The 26,281-nt window shown below is 43.2% G+C and overlaps 6 non-coding genes across 6 annotated transcripts; 3 read left to right on the top strand and 3 right to left on the bottom strand.

Moving 5' to 3' along the window:
• The first annotated feature begins 810 nt into the window (after positions 1–810).
• Positions 811–905, top strand: trnai-uau. Its single transcript has 2 exons — positions 811–848; positions 870–905. It is a non-coding gene; the product is annotated as a tRNA-Ile (tRNA).
• A 7,203-nt stretch (positions 906–8,108) lies between these two features.
• On the top strand, positions 8,109–8,180 carry trnae-uuc. Its single transcript has one exon. It is a non-coding gene; the product is annotated as a tRNA-Glu (tRNA).
• A 5,823-nt stretch (positions 8,181–14,003) lies between these two features.
• Positions 14,004–14,076, bottom strand: trnav-uac. Its single transcript has one exon. It is a non-coding gene; the product is annotated as a tRNA-Val (tRNA).
• Positions 14,077–21,848: 7,772 nt separating this feature from the next.
• On the top strand, positions 21,849–21,922 carry trnan-guu. The gene has a single exon. It is a non-coding gene; the product is annotated as a tRNA-Asn (tRNA).
• A 2,191-nt stretch (positions 21,923–24,113) lies between these two features.
• On the bottom strand, positions 24,114–24,185 carry trnae-cuc. Its single transcript has one exon. It is a non-coding gene; the product is annotated as a tRNA-Glu (tRNA).
• A 1,195-nt stretch (positions 24,186–25,380) lies between these two features.
• On the bottom strand, positions 25,381–25,462 carry trnas-aga. Its single transcript has one exon. It is a non-coding gene; the product is annotated as a tRNA-Ser (tRNA).
• Positions 25,463–26,281: the final 819 nt, after the last annotated feature.

Genomic DNA, 26,281 nt, shown 5'->3' with positions numbered 1-26,281 from the left:
GAAAGGCTAAATTTGCAGGTATCATTTTATCTCAGAAATTATCAGAACTCCGGAATTGAAATTGTTCATTTCTGATCAGTGCTGTAAGCCTGCAGGGTTCCATAAGTCTGTTCTTTTTCACAGTGTAAGATGCTGTATTCAGTTAATATTCAACAACAAACGCGAATTACTGATTTCTGGCGGCTCGGTGATTAAATGCGTTTGGTAGTGTTTCTGCACCATTTTGAACGGGTGTTTGTGCGCCTGTTGGGCGAATATGACAACCAGGACACTACAGAAACCTCGCGCAGCGAGTTAGCCAGAGGGACTTGTATAGAATTTCAAACTGTGTCCTCATGTTGCAGTTCTGGGTTATCCTTTGCAGAAATCCGATTGAGCTGGGATATTTAGGAACAAATTGATCTCGCACTGGAATCGCGAAAGTTCACAGCTCATTAGGACCCATCGTGCCCACGCCAGCTTTTTTCAAAGACCTGCCCAGTTAGTCCCAATATCTTTCTCTTTCTTCATAACCCAGCAGCTTTTCCATTTCAAATATTTGTCCAATTCCCTCTTGAAAACTCGGAGTTAAGAAAAACAATATTGAAAAAGGCGTAGGACCTTCTGCAGTGTCCATGCTCAGTCTGTGAAAACTAACAAGGTTTCCCTGGCCCATTCTCAGCATGTTATTTCATTCAAAATATATTACAGTTCATATAATATCATAAAAATTTATTCAGACCCCATTGACCAATCTGCCACCAAGACATCATGTCTGACCCCAATGATCTGTGAAAAATGTAACCAGATCAAATGAAGACGTTAGCTGGCGCTCCAGTGGCGCAATCGGTTAGCGCACGGTACTTATAGAGCAGTGCGATTAGCGAGCTATGCCGAGGTTGTGAGTTCGAGCCTCACCTGGAGCAGAGATTTTACTGGAGCTACTACATGTGGAACCACATTTGGATCCGAGATTCTTGAATTAATGGCACCGTTTATCAGCAGGTAGCATTGCAATGACAGAGCATAAGCACACCCGCGACCTCCGTGCTGGTTTATTAAATTCTGTTACACAGAGTTATTGTACAAGAAGATCAACAGCGACTCATTTACCGTCTCTCACATGGTTTTAACTTGTTCTATTTGACTAAAAATGTCAAGAAAATCATGTTTAAAGTGTTGCACTTCCACCACTGATCACACAAGGTAACACCCGGCTGGATGTGTCTGGTAAATCCTGCTCCCCAGGTTTCTCGGTGACAGAGAGTCTGATCCTTGATGCAGTTCCTGATACACACACGGGGAAACAGATATCACCTGACTCATGAAACGTGCATGAATTAACATCAAACTGATCTTTGGCACCAAGCTGATGGTGTATTAGGGCTGTGTTCTCAGTACCTTGTTGTCTGGCTGTGAAACATGGATGATTTACAGCTATCAAGAAAAGAAGCTCCGCAATTTCCATCTGCACAGTGTGCGGTGGTTATTGGGTATCTCCTGGCGGGACACAATCAGGAAGCGGCAGCCCTCTCAAAGACAGAGCTCCCAAGTCTGTTAGGCTCAGCAAACAGAGGGAGGTTGGATGGCTCGGGCCCGTTTACAGGATGGAAGGTGGTCACATAGCTAAGGGCCAGGCGGACAGTGAGGCACCCAAATCTCTGCTTGTAGGACAGTTACATTCGTGACATGGAGGCCCTAATTAGCGATTATCAGACATGAATTTCACTCGATGACGACAGAGGAAGGTGGCAGCACTTTCTGTGAGCTGTTGGGCATCACCATGATGCCCATTTGCTACAGCAGCTTGGCAACAGACGCCAAGACTAGAAACAACAGCCCATAACATCGCATTTAGCTTCATTTGAGGCAGTTGTGATGGAAACTGCTCCTCAAGGATTGACCTCCTCAGCCATCAGAAACTGTGCAGCATATAGAGCCAACCCATCTGAAATAGATTTGTTTGCTGTGTGTCCGTCATCTTTCATGAATGGAAGGATGACGAAGATCATTGTGAAATTCATTTGCAAAAAATATGACGTGTTTCATACACACACACATGCAAACACACGAACACAGCCAGACACACACAGGCGCATATGCGCACACACACATGCACACACAGACACACACCACACACCGCACACACACATGCACACACAGACACACACGCACACACCACACACTGACACACGCCGACACACATACACACACACACACACACATACATACTCTCTCTCTCTCTCTCTCACACACGCACATACACCCACAGAAACAGACACACACACACACACACACATACACGCACACACACACAAACACAGATGCTGACATCAACACACTCACAGATGCACACAGACACACATGCACGTTCACACACATACACATCCATGAATATATTCACAGGCACACACTGATACACACAGGCAGACATACATGGACACACAGACACATACAGTCAAAAAACAGTCACAGACTTATACAGACGCACACATACATAAATTCTCACACACGCACAAAGACACACACACAGACCACATGCACATACACATAACCACACACACACACGCACACACACGCCAATATGCCATCTTGCTCTAATGCCAGAAAAACCGCATTTCAAATTAGAATTCCCATCTTGACGACCTGGCTGGCTCCGTAGCTCCGAGGAAAATGTCACCCAGTATCTTTCAGGTGGTATCATGAGCCAATAGACACTGGCATCCTGTTTCTTGAGGTGTAATCGTTGCAATGGTTGCATTAAGGGGCCATCTATCAGTCAATTTCTAATGGAAACTTCTATCGTTATTATTAGTGGAAACCTTGCACCTGTCAGTTTTCGATAGGAACTTTTATCTTTTATTGTTAAATTGACGCTGCTGCTGTTAGTTGCTTCAATTAGACCTCTTCATGTTTTATAATACATGGCATTTATTTTCTATTTTGCTGATACAAAGACTTGCATCTTCGAATGTATCATCAGGATCTGTCCCTCTTCTCCCCCAACTAGCCAATATCTCATTTGTATATTAAATTCAGGGACAGTTAGTGTCCTCGCTGCACAAACCCATATCTCTCTTTATGTTACAGCAGGACCTGCCTCTCCAATCACTGAAGTAGCCCATATCTATGTTTATAACGTACCAGCCCCAGTTACTGTTATGACTGTACTGGTCCATATTTCTATCTATCTTACAGCAAATCCTGTCTCTATTGTTAATTCACTAGCCCATATCTCTTTTTATGTTACACGAGATCACGTCTCTGTTAATACTGAACAAGTAATGTCTCTATTATGACTGCACTAGCTGATATGTCAGTTACTGTTACAGTAGAGCCCACCTCTGTTATTGCTGCACTGGCCCATATCTCCTTTTATATTGCACCAGGTCGTTTATCTCTTTATGTCACGCCAGGCCCTGAGTCATTTCAGATAATTTTCCATAGATTATACAAATTAAAGAGACAGACAAACTAGTCCAAAAATGATTAGAACGTTCGGGGTGGAATTTGTAAAGCTCACAGTTAAAAACCGTAGAAAGAGAACAACGAGAGCTTCAATCCTTTCCAACAATTGGAATAATAAATCGGATAATTTCAGGTGCGTGACTATCATGTCAGGTAAACGTACAGGATCATTTTTTCCATCGCTTGCATTAATCATCACACATTCAGGTAAATATCAGTAGCTTCTGTGAGATGCTGAGGTGAACATTTTCCAATAAGCTGCTCGTCATTCTCGATGTGATTCTAATCCCTGAGTTCCTCAGGGCAGTGTCCTAAGCCCAAGCTTCTTCATCTGCCTCATTAATCTCCTCCCCTCCCCCATCATAAGGTCAGGAGTGGGGATGTTCGCTGATGATTACACAATGTTCAGCACCATTCATGACTCCACATATACTGAAACACACCATGTCCAAATGCAGCAAGACTTGGACAACATAGCTGGGCTGATAAGCATCAAGCAGCATTCATGCCACACAAACACCCAGTAGTGACCATTTCCAACAAGAGAGAATCCAACTACTTCCCCTTGACATTTAAAGGAATTAGTATCACTGAATCCCCGACTATCAACGTTGTGGGCGTTACCATTGAGCAGAAACTGAACTGTACCAGCAATGTAAATACTGTGGCGACAAGAGCAGATCAGAGGCTGAGAATGCTGAGGAGAGTAATTCACCTCTTGAACCCCCAAACTCGCCCAGTACCTACAAGGCTCAAGTCAGGAGTGTGATGGAATACTCTCCATTTGTTTGGGTGAGCGCGGCACCAACAACACACTAGAAGCTCGACACCATCCAACACAATGTAGCTCACTTTCTGACACCTCACATACCACCTTCACCATTTACTCTCTCCACGACCGAACACAGTAGCATCAGTGTGTGCCATCTACAAGATGCACTGCAGGAACTCAACAATGCTCCTCCGGCAGCACCTTCCAGACCCATGACGACTACTATTTAGAAGGGCAAGGGCAGCTGAATGATGGGAAGACGACCACCTGGGAGTTCACCTCCAAGTCACTCACCATCCTGACTTGGAGATGTATCGCCCTTCCCTCACTGTCGCTGGGTCAAAATGCTGGAACTCCCGCCCAAACAGCACTGTGGGTGTACCTGCACCACATGGGCTGCAGCGGTCCAAGAAGGCAGCTCACCACCACCTTCTCAAGGGCAATTAGGGATGGGCATAAAAATGTTGGACTAGCCAACCACGCCCACGTCCCGTGAAATAATAAATAATAATTTTCCAAATGATCTTTGGGAACAGAAAAGCCGATTCTTGGAAACGAAATGGTCAGGCTGACATCACTTTGTAAACAACGGAAAACAACCGAATAGTTATCAATAAATAGTTGCAGTATTAAACTATCTGCAATTAAAATGCCGGAACTCTTTGGGATTTAACACATTCGCTGAAGGTGGAGATGGGCTGTAGTTTATCATTGAGGTTAATGTCGGGGAATTATTCTTTATTAAGTTTATTTTTTCAAAAAAGCATTATTAGAAAACCAGAGATTTAAATAAATGGTCAATTTCTCAGAGACAGCGAGAGAGACAGAGAGAGGGAGAGAGAGAGAGAAAGAGAAAGAGAGAGAGAGAGCTATACTTTTCCGTGAGTAAGATGCTGTCTCAGGTAGAGAGATGACAGACATTAAGTGAATGTGGTGACAAATGTCCCCGTCTTAGCAAAGAAATGGTTGGTAGGACATGAATTTCTAAACAAGAGCACACAACAGGATATACTATCAATGAATATTTACATTATTAGACGATCTGTAGCTACAGTTTGAAAAAGAGAAAATAAAATAAAATGAAACATTCTGGTGAAGATAAATCTTTTATCTTTGCAGAATGATGCAGCATTATTTCTTTTCACACCGACACACAGAACAGGCGATGTCTCATATGTAATACTGTTGGCTGTAATGAAACTGAATATCAGGGGCTGCATGGAACAAACCGTCAATTGGAAACCTGTAGTTTTAGGCCAAAGTCAGAGGCCCATTTCGAACTCAACGTTCACCTTATAGAAACATAGAATAGTGTAGTAACAACAGAGACAGAGCCTGGTGTGGTAATTAGTGAGACAGGGCCTGGTGCAATTTAAGCAGAGACATTATTAATGCAGTAATAATAGAGACCATCTAATGTTACTTAAGCAAAGACGTGACCTAGTGCACAATGAACAGGGATGGGGACGAGTGCTATATTAACATAGACAGGGTTTACTGCTGTAATAGCGGAGACGGGGCTAATGCAGTAGTTACTGATACAGAGACTTGATCGACATCAAGTGAAATAGGGCAGTTATTACAGGCACAGGGCATAGAGTAATTGCTTCCTAGATAGAGTCTAAGTCGTAATAACGGAGAGTGCTGCCAGTGTAAGAGAGACAGGGATGATCTCCTGGAGTAAAAACACGGAAAGGGAGAGTGGAATAGAAGCAGAGACAGAGGTACAAAGACAAAGCCTCTGCAGAGACAGGATCCATTTTAGTTAAAAAGGCTGACAAGTTCGAGTGTGATACAGGCTGATACAGAGTCTAGTGTAAATTGTTCTGAAATACGGTCTAGAGGAATATAAGTGCAGACATGATTCGGTGTGTTATAAGCAGGGCCGCGACCAAGTGAAACATAAGTGAGGCAGTGCCGAATGCAGTAATAATTGAGATAGGATCTTGTGTAATACGAACCTGCCTAGTGTAGCAATAACACAGACCGGATCCAGTTTAAGAAAACTGATACAGGGTCTAGTGGAGTTTCACATAATTCAGGGTTCCTTTTAATATAATCTGACGCAGTGTCTGGTAAATTAAATACCTGCAAGGGTACGAGATTAATAAAAACAGAGACATGGACAAGTACAGCAATAACAAAGTCATTATAAAGGACAATAACAGCAGAAACAGGGAATTGTGTGATATGAATGGAGGCATGTATTGGTGCAGCATTAACTGAGACAGGGTCCAGTTTGATAGACATGTGGCAGGTTCTACTGGAGTAATAGCTGAGACAGAGTCTTGTCAAATGCAAATAGAAACATGTTCGAGTTTTCTATAACCAGAGACAAGCTCTAGTGCAGTGACAACTGGGGCATGGCTTATTGTAACTTTAGCCGAGACCTGCTTCAGTGCAGTCATGACTGAGATAGTGCCAACTGTATTGTTACCCTAGTCCAGTACATAAACAACTGTGACTGAGCCAGTTAGAGAAACAACTGAGAGATGACCTTTTCTAATATGATCAGAGACAAGTCCTAGTGTAATAGAAACAGAAATGGCGTCTAATTTAATATGAACAGAGACAGTGCCAAATGCAGTAATGATTGAGACAGCGCCTGCTTCATGTGATGGAAGCAATCACGGTTTCATCGCCACCCATTGGTCAAACTTTGCTACTGCAGGTGTCGTGCAAATGTCGATTCGATTTACTGTTAGAGATCAATGGTTAAATTCAGAAATAATGGAAAACGTAGTCAGCAGGTTTCGAACGTGCGCAGGGTAACTCCAATGGATTTCAAGTCCATCATCTTAACCACTCGGCCACGACTACAGACCTTAGCAACACGCCTGTACTATTTATATGAAATCATAGAATGGTTACAACAGATAAAGAGGAACTTCTACCCGCCCTGTCTCTGTTACAACCCGACCTTTTCCGCGGAACCCTGCAATTTATACTGTCACTCCTTTATAGTTTAACAAATGACCAACTAGGTACCTACAAATCTATGAAGTTATCGGATCAAATAGACCCGTTAATGATTCCCTCTTCCTCAGCTCCGCAGTGAGTAAGACAGGGAAAAGCAAAAAAGCAGTACCGCATTCTCCAATCACCCGCTACCGGCAGAAAGATACAGTCACATTCCTGAGTGTTTATTCTGTGAAATGGTGAATAGCGAATCTAAGACGCTTGTAATATACTGTGCTCAGTTAACATCCAACAACAAACAGGAACAAGGCAGCTTTCCTCTCACTTAAAAGGGCAAATTTTGATAATGCTTCTGCATATAATAACTTATATTGATAAAGCGCATTTAATCTGTTGAAATGTCACAAGGCGTCCCCCGTGATCATTATTTAACAAAGTGTGACACCGAGCCTCACATTCGGTCAGATAACTAAAAGCTCGGTCAAAGGCGGAGGCTTTAAGAATTGTCTTAAAGGAGGAAAGTATCGATTTCATGTTCCAGCTAACAACATTGGTACTTCTCATTGGCTAAATAAGTCTCTTGTGTTCAACCTAAACAGACCAATTAGTCGGAGAAAGTCCTCTCTGGTGAAATGATCGGGAATGAAAACAAAAGTCAAAAGTAGCCTCTAAATGTCAAACCTTTTTGATACTTTCCCTGATGTCTCATGACTGGGGATCGGCGCTTCCATTGGCCCACAGCGAATAGGGTGGAGGGTTTGGAAATTGAAAGTTACACATGTGCAGCTTGTGGGACTATTTCACCTCACTGTCAATTTCATGTTCCAGCTCACTGCAACTGTTGTTTTCACTGGCTGAAGAATTCGTTTGTGTTAAGCCTAAACAGGCAGTTTTGTGGTGAAAGAGATCTGAACTGAAAAACAATACGCAAAAGCAGCGTGGATAAGCCATCGAAAAATAGTTAACAGGTTCCCTGGTGGTCTAGTGGTTAGGATTCGGCGCTTTCACTGCCGCGGCCTGGGTTCGATTCCTGGTTAGGGAATTAAGGTTTGGTGAGTGTGGTCACTTTCTATTTGCAAACAGCCCCACCGAGAATTAAAGTTTCGCCTCACAGCAAGAAATGTCACATTCGAACAAGTCGAGAACAAACAGAAAGGAAGAAGGGCTGGTCGCAAGGCGAAATATGGGTGAGAGAAGGACGAATGTTACTGTCTCCAATTTGCACCAGCACAGATATCACTTCTGATCAATCAATTCCGCTTTGGAAGTGGCGCGCCGGGCCCAATGGGCTCTTTCTATGCAGTAGTTTTCTTTAATATTGTTTCTCAACACCACCAACACAGCCACTTTACAACCCATTCTAGAGAAATGCTCTTTCTTGTCTTGTATTCGGCTCATCGAAACCAAAACACGGAACAAATTCCGCGAGTTTTCTTGTCATTTCCAGCACGAGATTAGTCACGAGACTAAATGAGCGACACATTAATGGTGCCAATCCTTCACTGGAGCTCACCGCGTCCAAAGAGCACTGTTATCATCAGCCTGTTAGGTACCTTCCTGCAGTACATCTGCTGAACAATATAAGCTTCTCACAGCTCTGCTTTCTTCACACTGAAATCCAGTATAAAAATGTGAACAATTTCAAAGCTGATTAACGTAGACAAGACTGGGAGGAGAGTGTGACTGTGGATAATCGGCACTGTGTACATTCCTGCAATCAGTATCTGGGAAAATCAGGAAGATGACATCCTGGTGTCTTTTTACTCTATGGTCTGCAAACCTAAAGTATTGTGTCTTACATTCCGACGAACTGACTGTGTCTGCATCAAGCAGCTAATTGACCTGGGAGCTGTGAGGGCAGAGGGAGCTGGAGGCGAGACAGGGACAGAAGCAGAAAGAAACGCGACATGAAAGTGTTTTGAATTTGATGTCTGTCAGTTGGTGCCAGTGGTGAATATCTGCCTTGTAGGTGCCACTGAATGAGGTTGTGTTTTTTTTTTGTTTTAGAGCAGCAAGATTGCAAATGACAACAGCCCCCAGCATGGGGCTCCAACACATGACCCTGAAATTAAGCGTTTTATATTCTATTGACTGAGGTAGCCGGGAATGGGGGAAGGAATCCTTCATATCCCAACACATATGGCGACAGACGTTGTTTTTTCCCACCTGGAGCCTCAGCTTGTTCTGAATCTTAGAGTGTAGAAGGGAATCTACCTACAAAAGCCCCAAGGTTGCAATGCATTCCTCTCAATCATCAATAACATCATTCCCATCTTCCGCTTCTTAGTTGCACCTCCTTCCAAAAATTTCAAACTCTCTCTTTCATTTTTCATCCTGATATTTTTCTCTAACATTTTAACATGAAGTTGCATAACTAATTTAAATAAAGTTAGTGATCGTAAAAATGTGTTCACCCCTCGGGGAACTGACTCACATTGACACACACAGAGGAACACGCACAAACATATGCACCGAGAATGACAGAGGGCAAGGGTTTGTCTCTAAAGAGAGGCAAATACCCAGAAAGCAAGCATGAAGCCAAGTTTTATTCCAGTCCCAACTTTCGTGAGTGTTTTCGTGAATGAACACTAATAGAAAACCCCCCAGGTGTTTGGATGGATTTTAGTCAATTTAACCTATAATCAACTCTGTAGACACACTTTAAACTAGGAATAATGAGAAGCGAGGAATCCCAATGGACTTGGGCTCCATCACCCAAACCAATTGGCCACGACAACTGGCCCTGTGCACAGGTTAATGTTGATGGTATAAAATCATAAATATCTACAGCAGAGGAAGATGACATTCAGCTCATTTTGACAATGCCGGCTGATGGCAAAAGGAATTCAGCTAATTTGAAAACCCCACATTTTCTCCACTGCAATTTAAATTTATATTGTCTCTCCTCGCTCTTCCTGTTGAAATGAAGCATGACAGGCATCTATTTTGACAGTGAGCTGGCACTTTTTACATGTTTCGTGTTTGTAGTTGTATGTTAAGTGAATGTAATATCTCTCAGTCACATTACATTTCTATTCACCATTTCACAGGGTAAGCCCTCAGCAAAATGAGAAAATCTTTCAGCTGGCAGCGGGTGATTGGAGAGTTGGGCGCCGGAATATTGCTACTTTTCTGCTTTTCCCTGTCTCACTCACTGTGAAGACGAGAAAGAGAGAATAATTGACGGGTTTGTTTGAATCCAATAATTTCACAGGTGTCTAATGAGTTAGGTGTAATTACATAGTCGTTTATTGGTTTTTATTGTGTTTGAAATGAACATTCAAAACAAAAACATTGGTGTGGCAAGACACTGGTTAAGGGTAAAGTTTGCAGGATATTTCCTTGCAGCTCAAGTAGCCAATGAGAGCCCGAAACTGTGTGACAATGAAAGCTGATAGAGAGAAAAAAGTGAAATCTTGGTCCCTGGGTGGTTTTGAACCACCAACCGTTTGGTTAACAGTCGAACGTGCTAAACAAATGCACCACCGAGACTGACGTAAGGCTGATTTGCCAGCTTTTCTAAACCAAGGTGTCAGCGAGTTTAAGCTTCAGATTGCTGCTACCGGGATGACAATTGTTCTCTTCATTTTTACTCTTCCAAAATAAAGGGAGGGACATTCATTGTGGATACATGGAAACAGGCTGATTCCACCCACTGCAGACACATCCATGTCACCAGGAATCAGCTCTCCAACAACCGGTGCCGTCTCCCTTCGAGCCTTTCGGTGGCTTGATTGTTACCAAGTATTCTGATTGTCCTGAAGCCGATAGTAGGTGTGAATTCCTGATGTGCAGTAACGAGAATCATTTCAATCTCTCAGGTCAGATAACTTCACTGACAACATCAAAGTTAATGTTCCAGCGTCTTAAGGAAGGGAAAGGTACCTTGTATGTCTCTGGTCAGTCGAACAGATCACCCTTCATTCTCCGCTGATTCTGGTTCCCAAAGAGTTTCTAAAGATTCACAAAGCTGGACACTGGGTTTTCTGTTTTGGTTCTTTCTCCATTTTCCCAGCTGCCAACTGGCAATATTTTCCAAATATTGAGGAGAGACAGCAAAGTGGCCTCGAGACCACAATCAGATCAGCCATGATCTTATTGAATGGCGGAGCAGGGTCAAAGGGCTGAATGGCCCCCTCCTGATCCTCATTCCTCTCTTTCCTGCGACACAGCCCGGATCAACTCTTGACTTTAGCAAACTGCCTTCAGAATTAATGATCAGTTAAATGAAATAAAAACCATCCAACTATTTCTGTGTTTCTTATTTCCGTTCATCTGCAAGCATTCACTAAATTTGCAGTCTGAAATGGAACAATAATTGGCCAAATTGGTGACCTCCTTGTTTTCTGGGTGTTTGTCACTCTTGGTGTAAAGATCTGTGTGTGTCAATGTGGTTCAGTTCCCCGACGGGTTGAACACATTTTTCACCATCACAAACTTTATTCATATTAGTTGTGCAGTTTAATACTAAAGTGTTACAGAGAAAATATCAAGATGAAAGATTGAAGAGGAGTTTGCAATGTTTGGAAGGAGGTGCAGCTAAGAAGTGGAAGGTATGAATGGTGTTATTGATGAATGAGAGGAATGTATTGCAAACTTGGGGCTTTCGGAGGTCGATCACCTTTGAAATTCAGAACAAGCTGAGGCTTGAGGTTGAAAACAGCCGTGATCTCCATGGATGTTGGGATGTGGAATACTTCGCTCTTCTTACATGCCTGGCGAGTTCAGTCGACGGCACCTGAGGCTCCTAATGCCAGGTCTGTTCGGTTTGCGACCTGTGCTCAGCTGAAAAGCAGTGACCATAGAGATGGTGGTGCATGGGAAAATGTAGAGGTGATAAGGGAGATTTTATTGTTTGCACTGACACAAATATCTCCCAGATCTGTTTCCAAATCTCGTGCCAAATGAGAAGGAAATTTCCCACTGAATTTATTTAGTTCCATGACCTTAAATGAGCAGAACACAAGGGAAGTGTGTGGATTTTGCTGGAATGGGTTGTAAGATGATGGAATGACTGTGAAGGCAGCAGCAGTGAGGATGGAAATGAAACAATTATAGAAAGTTACAGCACAGAAAGAGGCTATTCGGCCTGGCGTGCTGCTTTGAAAGAGCAGTTGTGATTGGTTGATCAGTGATATTTGTCCCAGTTTGAACAGCAGGAAGAAAAATCTGTCCCATTCCCACCCACATTTTGCACCATCATCCCTTTAGTCTGTTTCTCTCTCATGCCTTGTAACCTATCACAGTCCTTCCCTTCTGTCCTTTCACTCCCGAAATTCCCCTTTTAAACTTTGCTGCTTTCATGGGTGATCCCCAGGTCTCGATTCCTCCGGTAGTGTCACCGCTCAAACTGAGTCTTTCTCCATCCTGCTTTGTTAATATCACAGCTGCTGGTTTCTGAGTGAAAACTGCTCTCTGCGTCATTGAAAGTCAGAGTATTTAATTCTGAACATTTGGTGCTTTCACCACCGCGGCCTAGGTTTAATTCCCGTGCAGAAAAATCCTTTCACTTCCCGTTGTGTGAACTATCGCAATGAATAGGAATTCCTTATTGAAGGAAATCAGGTCTGGCAGCGTCTGAAGAGTGACAAACAGAGTTAATCTTCCAGCTGGATGATCTTTCATCAGAGCTGGAAAAGTCAGAGATGTAACAGGTGGAAAACAAATCCGGAGATGGAGAGAGGGGAGTGAAAGGACAAAAGGGAAGGACTGTGATAGGTTACAAGGCATGAGAGAGAAACAGGCTAAAGGGATGATGGTTCAAAATGTGGGTGGGAATGGGACAGATTTTTCTTCCTGCTGTTCAAACTGGGACAAATATCACTGATCAACCAATCACAACTGCTTTTTCAAAGCAGCACGCCGGGCCGAATGGCCTCTTTCTGCGCTGTCACTTTCTATAATTGTTTCATTTCCATCCTCACTGATGCTGCCTTCACAGTCATGCCATCATCTTACAACCCATTCCAGCAAAATCCATACACTTCCCTTGTGTTCAGTTCCTTTAAAATCATGGAAATGAGTAAATTCAGTGGGAAATTTCCTTCTCATTTGGCAGGAGATTTGGAAACAGATCTGCGAAATATTCGTGTCAGTGCAAACAATACAATCTCCCCTATCACCTCTACAGTTTTCCCATGCACCAGTATCTCTATGGTCACTGCTTTTCAGCCTATCACAGCCCTTCTCTGATTTCCTACCTTCACCTCTGTATTTGTTCGTGACCTGGTGCACGGGTGACATTTCCGGCTCTGATGCAAAACTCCAGCTCTTACTCCACTGATTCAGGCGGAGCTGATATGCGTTTTCCGTTTTCAATCAGGAAGTAATGCATATTTATATTAATCATTCGCATGACATTTATAAGCACCGAATCCTAACCACTAGACCCACAGGCTTGCAAATTCACAGCCCGGCTTATACATGCTACCTGTGCATTTTATTTTCATTTCACATCTCTTTCACCAGAGGCACCTTTCTCCTACAAAATGACACGTTTATGTGGAACACAAACGACTGCTTCAGCCAATGACAACAGAGATTGCTGTTAGCTGGAGCAGCATTCATTGTCACACAGTCCCGCGTTGTCATTGGGTCCTTAAGTGACAAAAAAGGGCAGAAATTGCCAACTCTCCTGTTACCCGGCGAGTTCCAACAGATTTGTTTTTTATTCAATATTCATTTTGAATATTCTCCACTCACCGGCTGCCAGTTGAAGGATATCCTCACTTTGCTGAGTGTTCACCTTGTGAAAAGACGAAGAGTAAGTGCAATGCAGCTGTGAGATTCTGCATTCAGCTAACATTCAACAACAAGCAGGAGTGAAGCAACTTTCCCTCTCCCATAATTGAACAAGTTTCAATAATGTTTCTGCCCAGTTTTGAACCGGGGACCTTTCACGTGTAAGGCGAATGTGATAACCACTACACTACAGAAACTTAACACACCATTAGTCAAGTGCACCTGACTACAATGCAGTTCGGCAGCAGCACTTTGGGTCCATGTTTTGAAGAAATGGAATTCGGCTGTTCTCATTAGGAATGCTGGAGACAGACTGATCAACAATGTCATCATCAAATGGCACAGCGTATCGGAGAGTCATTAGATCATCGAAGCTTATTCTTTAAAGAGCAATCAATTAGTCTCAATATTCTTCTCTCTTTCCATAAGCCTCAATTTCTCTATTTCAAGTAACTGTCTAATTCACTTTTGAAGAAGGAGTTTCTGCAGAATCCATGCACAGTTTCCCTGACCCAGTGACATGGAGATTTGGACTTGGGTTCCTTCCAGTCCCTCGAGGAGTTGATTCTAATCCCAGCGCTGCCGCAGTTTGAGTCACATTCCCACTTTAGGAATTCCCTTTCGGAGAACAAGAGGGGACTCTAGTTTAATATAGGGTGGGTTGTGGTCCTTTATGTTGTTTGGAAAAGCATGGAGAGGCAATACAAATATAAATTGTTGTGGGGGTAAAGGCTGGTGTGTGGAATCGGTAGAGCTGCTCTTCCAGAGAGCCAGCACAGACACGACGGGCCGATTGACTTATTTTGCAGCCATCTCTGATTTGATAAGAACACATTTGAGCTCGCGAGCAGCTGTTAGACGAGCTGAATATTTAAGGTGACGGATTTGAAATCCATTGGAGTCTCCCCCTGAAGATTTGAATCCTGCTGACTGCAGTTCACATTCTTCCTCATTTTAACCAGGTGCCGCCAACCTCATCCCTGCGGCTCCTGTGAAACTGACAAGGCGACACACGGCAGAAATTCATCACTGAAAGTAACTGACACACATCAAATTCTGCCACTTTCATGTCGCATCTTTTAACTTCCTGTTCTCCCTCTCAGACATTTCTAGGTCTATCAAATATCACCCACCTGGGACTTAGCATCTACCTCAGTCTATTGAATATGGTCGACTTTCCCGTGCTGTCTTGATAGCTGGTGGCTCCATAGCTCAGTGGTTGGAACACTACCCTCCCGAAACCAAGGGCTGTAAGTTCAACCTTCATTAGAGCCTATCATTAACCTTTAGCTGAGAATACGAAGTTATGTGGAAAGCTGAAAAACTGCAGAACAATAAAAAAGAAGAAAAAGCAAAGTACTGCGGTGAAGCATTTTGCCTTTAAGTTAAAGTACTGTGGATGCTGGAAATCTGAAGTACAAACTCAGCATCTGGAAGCATCTGTGGAGAGAGAAACAGAGTCAACGTCTCGTGTCCGTGTGATCTTCAGAGCTAAAGAGAAGCAGAAATGTTCACTGTTTTTATTCTGTTTACGAGGGGGTGGGGTGGAGCAGGTGGGCAAGTCAGGAGGAATTGACAAAGGTATTATGGCCACAAGACAAAGGGAGTGTTAATGGTAGCGGTAAGGGCTAAAAATGGTGCTGATAGTTGCATAAAGGTAAGAAAGCAGAATGTGTGAATAGCAGAACAAGGATCAGCACTCTGTGAAAGAACAACATAGAGCAATGACAGATGGCCCTTTAGTGGCCTCTCTCCTCACCTTTCAAGGGCCCAAACACTCCTTTCAGGTGAAGCAGCGATTTATTTGAACCTCCAATTTGATCCATTGCATTCACTCCTCCCAATGCGGTCTCCCCTACATTGGAGAGACCAAACGCAGACTGGGTGACCGCTTTGTGGAACATCTTCAGTCGGTCTGCAAGCATGACCCAGACCTCCCTGTCATTTGCCATTTCAACACTCCACCCTGCTCTCATGCCCATATGTCTATCATTGGATTGCTGCATTGTTCCAGTGAAGCTCAACGCAAAATGGAGGAACAACACCTCATCTTCCGATTAGGCACTTTACAGCCTTCTGCACTTAACATTGAGTTCAATAGCTTCAGATCATGAACTCTCTCCTCCATTTTCACCCTTTTCAAAATCTCTTCATAAAAAAGTATTTTATTAACATATTTTTCATTCATTTATTCATTATTTCACCCCTTTTATTATCCCCTTTTCTATCTTTTTCCCCAAACTATCTCCCCCTCCCACATCCCACCCCCAAAAGGGCCATCTGTTACTCATTCCATGTTGTTTTTAAACAGAGCACTGATCCTTGTTCTGCTATTCACACATCCTGCTTTCTTACCTTTATACCACTATCAGCACCTTCTTCAGCCCTTACCACTACCATTAACATCGCCTTTGTCTTGTGTCCAGGGCATCTTTGTCAGTCCCTCCTTAGCCCCCACGTATCGCTGACCTTCTATCCAGAATCACCGGCTCTATCGGTCCCGCCCCTCCCCCTCCCCACCTCACTTAAACAGTGTAAATTCCATCACTTTCTACTTCCCTTCATCTCTGAAGAAGAGTCATACGGACTCGAAACGTGAACAGTGTTTCCCTCACCACCAAGTCTGTGATAAAACTCAAAACTGTTCAGTTTTTCCAGGACTTTCTGTTTTTATAATATATAAGAAGTGACTGGACAACAAGATGTAAGATGGAGAAAAATGCAACAAAGACTGAAGTAAGTCAGTCAGTCGTAGTAATTTTTCAAATGAAACAAAGCAGAACACGTTTGAAAAGGTGAGAAAGCTGTGCTGATGTTCAAAGAGACTCGGCTGCACTTGTGCAAAGAATGCCGAAAGTTACATCAGTCCCCACAATACAACTGATCAGCGTGTTCGTCTAACTGAAAGTTTGGTGGTTCTCAGGGACGAAGCTTCCAATGTTTTTTCCTCCCATCAACATTCATTGTCGTACAGATTTGGGTTGTCAATGGCAGCAAGAAATTTTTCCACAAATTATTCCAGTTCTACTGCTCTGCAGTGAGTTTTGAACCAGAGAATCTTCCCTATGTATAGCATATGTGATAACCATTGGACTACAAAAACTACACACAGCTCCTTGCAGAACGACCTAGAATATTAAACTGTGCAGTGTTATTGCGGTTCCGAACCTTGTTTTGTGGAAGTACAATTCAGCTGAGAAACTGAGCCATGCGGCAGAGAAATTGATCGAACATTAGAATCATCAGATGACACAGCACATCAGCAGCTCATTCAACACTTCCCGCATGTGCGAACAATCTTGAAGCAAATCCGTCCCCATCTTTCTTTCTTTTTTCAGAGCCATGTATTTTTCAGAATATTACTCAAAACCTGGAGAAGTATAAATGTCACATGGTTTTGAAATGTTGCATCCAGTTACCATTTAACAACAAACGGGAACGATGCAACCTTTCCTCACACTTAATTCTGTTAATGCTTCCAAATCATTTGGAGCAGGGAAACTTTCCGTGTGTGAGAGACCATGATCCCTATTACCCTACACAAACTCTGCAATGTGAAGAGCCTAATTTAACACACAGAAGTCAGAGAGCCGGGAAGTTTCAGATTAGAAAGATGTAACTAATGGAGTGCCATAAGGATCAGTCCCAGGGACTCAATTATTTACTATCTATACTAATGACATGGAGGAGGGAGCAGAGTGTAATGTATCCAAATTTTCTGACGATATAAAAATAGGTGGGAGGTCAGGTTGTGATGAGGACTTGAAGAATCTTTAAGGGGATATAGATAAGTTGAGGCAGTGGGCAAAAGTTGGCAGATGGAGTTTAATGTAGGAAAGTTTGAGATCATACACATTGGTAGGAAGAATCAAAAGGCAGAATATTATTTAAATGAAGGGAGACTCCAAAAAAGTGCAGCACAGAGGGATCTGAGTGTTCCTATGCATGCAACACAAAAACTTGACATGCAGGTGCAGCAAGTAATTAAGAAGTCAAATGGAATTTTGGCCTGTTTTGCTCGTGGTTGGAGTTTAAAAATCGGGAAGTCTTGTTACATCAGTACAGGGTGTTGGTGAGGGCGCACCTGGAGTTCTCTGTACAGTTTTGGTCCCCATATTTAAGGAAGAATACATTGGCATTCTGGGCAGTTCAAAAGAGATGCACTAGGCTGATTCCTAGGATGAAGGAGTTGACTAATCAAGAACTGTGAAGCAAGTGAAGACTTTATTCATTAGAGTTTAGAATACTGAGGGTTGATCTTATTAAAACGTGCAAGATTCTGAGGAGGTTGACAGGGTAGACAGAAAAGATGTTTCCACTAATGGGGGAACCTCCAACTAGGGGACATAGTTACTGAATCGGAGGGCACTCATTTAAACCTGAGGTGCGAAGGAATTTCTTCTCCCAGAGGGTAGGGCCTGTTTGGAATTCTCTACTCAAGAGTGGTGTGGAGGGTAGCTCACTGAGAGTATTTAAAGGAGATTAGATAGATTTTTGAAATATCGGGGATTGAGGGCTATGAGGAGCTGGCAAGAAAGATGAGTTGAGGCCTGGGGCAGAGGAACCATGATCCTATTCAATAGTGGGGTAGGCTAGAGGGGCCGAATGGCCGACTCCTGCTCCTATTTCTAATGTCCTTATGTTCTTATGAAACGTGTCTCTGGTGAAAGAGGTCTGAAACAAAAATAAAAGGCACAGGTAGCATAGATAAGCCGGATTGTGATGCTTGTGAGCAGCTTTCTTGGTGGCCTAGTGTTCAGGATTCCCCACTTTCACTGCTGTGGTCCAGGTTTGATTCCTAGTCAGGGAATGGAGATTTACTGACCTCGTGCAAACTGTTAAAATGAGTCTGAGTTGTTTCTTGATGAAAAACAGAAGACGCTCATCTCTGCCAGAATCAGTGGAGTGAGAGCTGGAGTTCTGCCTCAGAGCTGGAAATGTCACCCGTGCAACAGGTCGAGAACAAATATAGATGTAAAGATAGGGAATGTGAGAATGTCCGTGATAGTTTGCAAAACCCTGACCAGAGAGATGCTTGTGCAAGGCAAAATATAGTGGGAATAAGGAAGGCTTTACTGTTTACACCGACAAAAATACCTCCCAGATCTTGATCCAAATCTCGTGCTAAATGAGAAGAAAACTCGCTGAATCTTCCCCTTTTTAGCTGCACCTCCTTCCAAACATTGCAAATTCCTCTTGCATCTTCCATCCTGATATTTTTCTCTGTGAAATTTGAAACTAATGTGAATAAAGTTTGTGATGGTAAGCATATGTTAATCCCCGCGGGGAACTGAACCACATTGACACACACAGAGGGACGCATAGAGGCATATACACCGAGAGTAACAGAGGGCAAGGGACTTTCTCTATGGAGAGACAAACACCCAGAAATGAAGCCTGACACTAACCTGGTTCTGTTTTTGTTCCAATTCTCGCTGCAACTTTTGTGAATGCTTGCAGACGAATAGACATTAGAGAACGCTAAAGGTTTTAGATGTTTTTTATTCAACTTCTACAAACAATTAATTGTGCAGGTGCACTGTAAAATTCAGGAATGATAAGAAGCGTAATTGACAAGATTCTAGCCGATCCCAATGTGGAGATCCCAATGCAGTCAAAACCCGATGCCTAAAACACTCAGTCACGAATCCAAGCCCCAGATTTGCATGAATGACATTTGTATAAAATCATAGGCGGCTATATCAGACGGTCATTCAGCATGTCGTTCACATGTCGACTCTGTGCCAGAGCAGCTCAGCGACTGTAATTCCACACACTGCCTTTTTACTACAGCAACTCATATTTATATCGCCTCTCCTCGTTACTGCTATCAAAGTAAAACACCACACGCTACGCTGGATTTAAGATGAGTTGGCATTTGTTGGTTCAAATTGGACAGCTGCAGATCCTAAAAGGCAGATATTTTAAACGTTTAACAGCAATGAGATTCGAACCCATGCTTTCCGTAGAAACCAGGGCCTTAATCCAGCACCTTAGACTGTTGCTTTGCCAATGGAATAGAGAAAGAGCAAAGGAGCAGGAATAGGTTATTGGGAAACTCGAACCAGCTCCACCAGTTAATCAGATCATCCTGCACTTTGTAACATACAGAAATCTTCTCTACTGCTAACTTCGTTTTTCAATGTTTCATTATTTCGATGTTTCAAATGATGTTTCTTTTTTCCTGTGTGACAGTGCGTGAAATGTTGGTAAAAGGTAATGAAATTGTAAATGTTGACTGAGAAAAATAAGAAGATGATTGGTCAGGATAAACATTTTTTAATAATTCGATTTGACATCAACTATTTTTAAAATTTTGAAAACTGTTAAAAGTGTCAAAAGCCAACTCTTCATGTCATTGGGTCAGGGAAACTTTGCTAATTTTCAGACACTGAGCATGGGCACTGCAGAAGTTCCTGCAACTCTTTCAATATTGTTTCTCGTAACTCAGAGTTTCCAATAGGGAATTGGACAAAGACTTGAAGGGAGAAAAAAAGGTTATGGAAAGAGGCAAAGAAATTCAGATTAACTAGAAATCACTTTGTACAAAACTGACAGAGATATGATATTCCGAAGGACCTTTTACTGCGCTGTGCCATTTGATGATGACATTGTTGATCAGTCTGTCTCCAGCATTCCTAATGAGAACAGCCGAATTCCATTTCTTCAAAACAAAGACCCAAAGTGCTGCTGCATGACGTCACCGCTTTACATTTTAGTGAAGCCCATTGGTCCCTTGTGCTGTTTCCTGTTTCTGTGGTGCAGCGATTTTCATGCTTGTCTAACATGTGAAACGTTCTCTGGTTCAAAACTGGGCAGAGCCATTATCAAAATCTGTGGGTTCACGTTGCAGCCACGTGACCTGGTCAGTGTTTATCCCTCAACCAACCGCATATGGTCTGCTCATTGTGACGTCCCTGGTTTTGGCTGTTTCCTGAGCGGTGATTGGCTGCCGTGTTCCCTGCATTACATCAATGGCTCCACTTCAATAAACGCAAAATACTGCAGAAATCCGGAAAGGGAAACAGAAAATGCCGGAAAAACTCAACAGGTCTGACAGCATCTGTGGCGAGAGAAACCTGCTGAGTTTTCCAACATTTTCTGTTTTTATTTCAAAAAGTACTTAATTGGCTGGAAAGTGGTTTGAGACATCCACTGTTCGGGAATAGCGCTATTAAAATGCAAGTCTGTCCTTCTTTAATTATCTTAAATCCCAGTCCTCTGGTTACTGACCCCTGTCAGTGGAAACAGTCCCTCCCTATCTGCTCTATCAAACCGCCTCGTCCCTGTTGTCCCCACCCCCGTCATTTTGAACAGCTCCGTGAAATCTCCGTTGAACCTTCTTTGCTCCATAGAGGACAATCCCGGTCTCCATAAACTCTCCATAAAACTTAATTTCCTCATCTCTGGACATGATGCAAGGCGGAGGATTGAGACGAGATTTTGGAAAATATTGTCAGTTGGCAGGTGGGAAAATGGAGAAGGAACCAAACCAGAAAACCTAGTCGCCATCTTTCTGAATCTTTAAAAACTCTGGGAACCGGAATCAGGGGAGAATGAAGGGTGAACTGTCCGACTGACCAGAGACAGTCAAGGCACCTTTCCCTTCTTTAAGACGTTGGAACATTGACTCTGATGTTATCAGTGAAATTTACTGATCTGAGACTTTGAAAGGATTCTCGTTACTGCACATCAGGAATTCAAACCTAATATCGGCTTCAGGACAATCAGAATACTTGGCAACAGTCAAGGCACCGAAAGGCTCGAAGGGAGACGGCTCCGCTCGTAGGAGAGCTAGTTCCCGGTAATGGATGTGTCTGCAGTGGGTGGGATCAGACGGTTTCCATATATCCACAGTGAATGTCCCAACCTTTATTTTAGAAGAGTAAAAGTTATAGAGAGCACTTGTCATTCCGTTCGCTGCAATCTGAAGCTTTAACTCGCTGACACGGTAACAACATTTGTGTCGGTCTCTGTGGCGCAATCGGTTAGCGCGTTCGGCTGTTAACCGAAAGGTTGGTGGTTCGAGGCCACCCAGGGACGAAGCTGTCGCTGTTTTCACACCATAACCCTTTATTGTCACACAGTTCCTGGTTGTCATTTGGTCCTTGAACTGAATGTCAAGACTCCAGAAATGTTGCCGGCTCAACTGTTATCCAGTGAGTTCCCAGTTAAGCGGCTTTTTATCGAATATTCGTTTCAAATGTCATGGGAAAACAATTAGGCATACCATGTACCGATATCCAACACACTGGAAATCTATGAAGTTATTGGATTCAAACAAACCCATCAATTCTTCCCTCTTCCTCATTTCCACAGTGAGTGAGACAGGGAAAAGCAGCAAAGCAGCAATATTCCGGCCCCGCACTCTCCAATCACCCGCTGCCCGCAGAAAGCGGCGACTGCAGCTTCAGTCAGCGGGTTACTGCCCATCCCTGGGACACAAGATACTCCAACCCGGGCCAAACCTCCCAATACACCGAGCACAGGCTCAGGAAAAGGCAGGTAGATTATATCCTGGTCACTAAACCTCCGAGCAGCATTTACAGAATTCCCGAGTGAGTGAGTTACAAATAAAAGTCACGTCAACTTTCTAATCTTTTCAATGCAAAATTCCTTCATTTATTGAAAAGCTGACCGTTTTGAATCTGAAAATGAGCACCATGGGATTTGAGTTACCGAGTGATTTGTTTTCCATTGTTTGTCCATCAGTTTGCAACTCAATTTGTGTTGGATGTTGATGCCAATAATTTCAAAATGAGGACACAAAGCAGGTAAGTATTAAATGCAGGAGAAAATCCTGAGGAAAATGGAACACAGTATTTGGAAGGAGGTGCAGCTAAGAAGGGGAAGATGTGAATGATGTTATTGATGATTGAGAGGAATGCATTGCAACTTTGGGGCATTTGTCGGCCGATTACGTTCCACACTTTAAAATTCCGACCAAGCTGAGGTATCAGGTGGAAAGCAACAAAACCATCCATGTATGTTGGGATACGAAACAGCTTCACACATTGCCGACTAGATTAGTCGGTAGAGCATGTGACCCTTAATCTCGGGTTCGAGCCCCAAATTGGGTGCTGTTTAAAAATCTGAATAACCGTCGTACGGACTAGGAACATTGACCCTGTTTCTCCTTCCAGCTGCTGAACTTTTCCAGCATTTTCTGGATTTGTTTCAGGTTTCCATCATTTGCAGTAATTTGCTTTTATCTTTTTACTTTTACATCTTACTGCTTAAAAAAACACCAACTAATCACTGCGGCTCCTGTGAAACTTACAAGACAGACATTCACCACTGAAAACAACTGACACACATCAAATTGAAAGTAATTTCATTTCGCATGTCTTTCTGCTTCTGTCCCTGCCTCGCCTCCAGCTCCCTCTGCCCGTCCAGCTCCCATGTCAATGAGCTACTTGATGCAGTCACCGTCTGTTCGTGGGAATGGGTAAAACTCGTGGGTAAAGAGACACCTGGATCTCATTTTCCTGATTCTCCCAGATACTGATTACATGAAGGTGCACAGTGCCGATTATCCACAGTCACTCTCCTCCTAGTTGTTCAGCTTTGAAATTGATTTTCACATTGGATTTCAATGTGAAGAAAGCAGAGCTGTGATAAGCTTATATTGTTCAGCGGATGTACTGCAAGAAGGTGCCTAACAGGCTGATGATAACAGTGCTCTTTGGACGCAGTGAGCTCCAGTGAAGGATTGGCACCATTAATGTGTCGCTCATTTAGTCTCGTGACTCATGTCGTGCTGGAAATGATAAAACTCACTGAATTTGCTCCGTGGTTTGGTTTCAAAAGAGGCGAATACAAGGTAAGAAAGTGCATCTCGCTCGAGTGGGTGACAAAATGGCAGAATGACCCGTGCTGTTGGGAAACATAAAATTATAGAAAGTCACAGCACAGAAAGTGGCCATTCGGCCGGGCGTGCTGCTTTCAAAGAGCAGTAGCGATTGGTTGATCCATCAGGAGTGACATTTGTGCCAATGCAAACAGTAGGCAGCAAAACTCGTACTGCTCCCACCCTTAATTTGCCTCATATCAACATTTCTATTGTCAGTGCCTTGCAAACAGCCCTTCTCCCTTCCCTGATATTCACGAGAGTGATGTTTTTCAGATCTGAGGCAAAACTTAAACTCTCACCCCTCTGATTATGGTGGAGTTTTTAAACGTTTTTAATTAATGAGTGTACAACACTCGTTTCAATGAATACAATAAATCTACATTCCCTGACCGGGAATCGAACCCAGGCCACGGCGGTGAGAGCGCCGAATCCTAACCACTAGACCATCAGGGATGATGTACCAGCATTTTTCGATTCGGCTTATCTACGATGCTTTTGCCTATTGTTTTTCAGTTCAGATCTCTTTCAGCACAAAACTGCTTGTTTAGGTTCAAGATAAACGACTTCGTCAGCCAATGAAAACAACAGTTGCTGTGAGCTGGAACATGAAACCGACAGTGAGATGAAATAGTCCCACAAGCTGCACATGAGTTACTTTCAATTTCCAAAACCCTCCACCCTGTTCGCTGAGCAGTGATTGGCTGCCGTGTTCCCTGCATGAGAACAATGACTCTCCTTCAGAAAGTACTTCAATAAAAGCAAAATACTGGAAATCTCAAATAAAAACATTAAACGCAGGTATAACTCAGCAGGTCTGACAGCGTCTGTGGAAAGCAAAACCTGCTGAGTTTCTCAAGCATTTTCTGTTTTTATTTCAACAAGTGCTTAATTGGCCTGAAAGTGGTTTCAGACATCCGCTGGTCAGGAATGCGCTGTATAAAGGCAAGTCTGTCTTTCCTTCACTATCTTTAAATCCCAATCCTGTGGTTACTGACCCCCGTCAGTGAAAACAGTTTCTCCCTATTTTTACCATTAAGCCGCCCGTACCCACTGCCCCCACCCACCTCATTTTGAACAGCTCAATGAAATCTCCACTTAAACGTCTTTGCTCTAAAGAGAACAATCCCGGTCTCTATAATCTCTCCACAAAATGGAATTTCCTCATCCCTGGACATGTGATAAAATGCTCCTGGGGAACGCCTTGTGACGTCTCATTAGGAAAAAGCAGCTTTATAAATATAAGTTGTTGTTGTAGTCCATACATAGAAAGAGACAAACTACTCTTTCCTCTTTCATCCTGATATTTTTCACTGTAAAATTGAAATTTGAGGTTGCACAACTAATGTGAATACAATTTGTGCTCGTAAAAATGTGTTCACCTCCTCAGGGAACCGAACCGCATTGACCCACACAGAGAAACTCAGAAATGGACATCGAGAGTGACAGAGGCCTAAGGGGAGACAAATACCAGAGTGAAATCACGTCACCAAATTGGCTCCGTTTTGTTTTCCATTTCCGACTGGAGATTTGCAGAAGGCTGACAAATGAACGGAAATAAGAGAACACGGATGTGTTTGGATCGCTTTTCCTCGATTCAAACGATAATTAGCTCTGTCTGTGCGCGGTTAAAATCCAAATTAATGAGAAACGTAGTCAGCAGGATTCGAACCTGCACGGGGAAACCCCAATGGATTTCTAATCCATCGCCTTAACCACTCGGCCACGACTACAGAAGCTGCTCTTTTGTCACTATTATTTGTATGAAATCATGCAATGGTTAGAGCGGAGAAAGAGTTCTTTCTGCCCGTCCTGTCACTCCCATTACCTGACCTTTTCCCTGGAATCCTGCAATTTATCCTGTCTCTCCTCGTTCTTCTGACCAAACTGGGAAAGAAAGAGTGAGAATGATCCAACCCGGCCACTTACCACCCCATCAGTCTACTCTCCATCATCAGCAAAGTAATGGAAGGGGTCATCAACAGTGCTATCAAGCAGCACTGACTTAGCAATAACCTGCTCACTGATGCCCAGCTTGGGTTCCACAAGGACCACTCAGCTCCTGATCTCATTACAGCCTTGGTTCAAATATAAACAAAAGAGCTGAACTCCCGAGATGAGGCGAAATCAGCATTTGACCGAGTGTGGCATCAAGGTGCCCGAGCACAACTGGAGTCAATGGGAATCTCCGCTTGTTGGAGTCATACCGAGCACAAAGGAAGATGGTTGTGGTTGCTGGAGGTCAGTCATCTTATCTCCAGGACATCACTGCAGGAGTTCCTTAGGGTAGTGTCTTCGGCCCAACCATCTTCAGCAATAAACTTCCATCCATCATAACATCAGAAGTGGCGAAGTTAGCTGATGATTGCACAATGTTCAGCACCATACCCGACTCCTCAGATACTGAAGCAGTCCATGTCCAGATGCAGCAAGACCTGAACAATATCCAGGCTTGGGCTGACAAGTGGTAAGTAACATTCGCACCACACAAGTGTCAGGCAATGACCATCTCCAATACAAGAGAATCCAACCATCGCCTTTTGATGTTCAAT

Source organism: Carcharodon carcharias, chromosome 21, assembly GCF_017639515.1.
Source record: "Carcharodon carcharias isolate sCarCar2 chromosome 21, sCarCar2.pri, whole genome shotgun sequence".
NCBI classification, from domain to species: Eukaryota; Metazoa; Chordata; class Chondrichthyes; order Lamniformes; family Lamnidae; genus Carcharodon; species Carcharodon carcharias.
The sequence above is the reverse complement of the archived record's forward strand: the minus strand, read 5'-3'. Positions and strand labels throughout refer to the sequence as shown.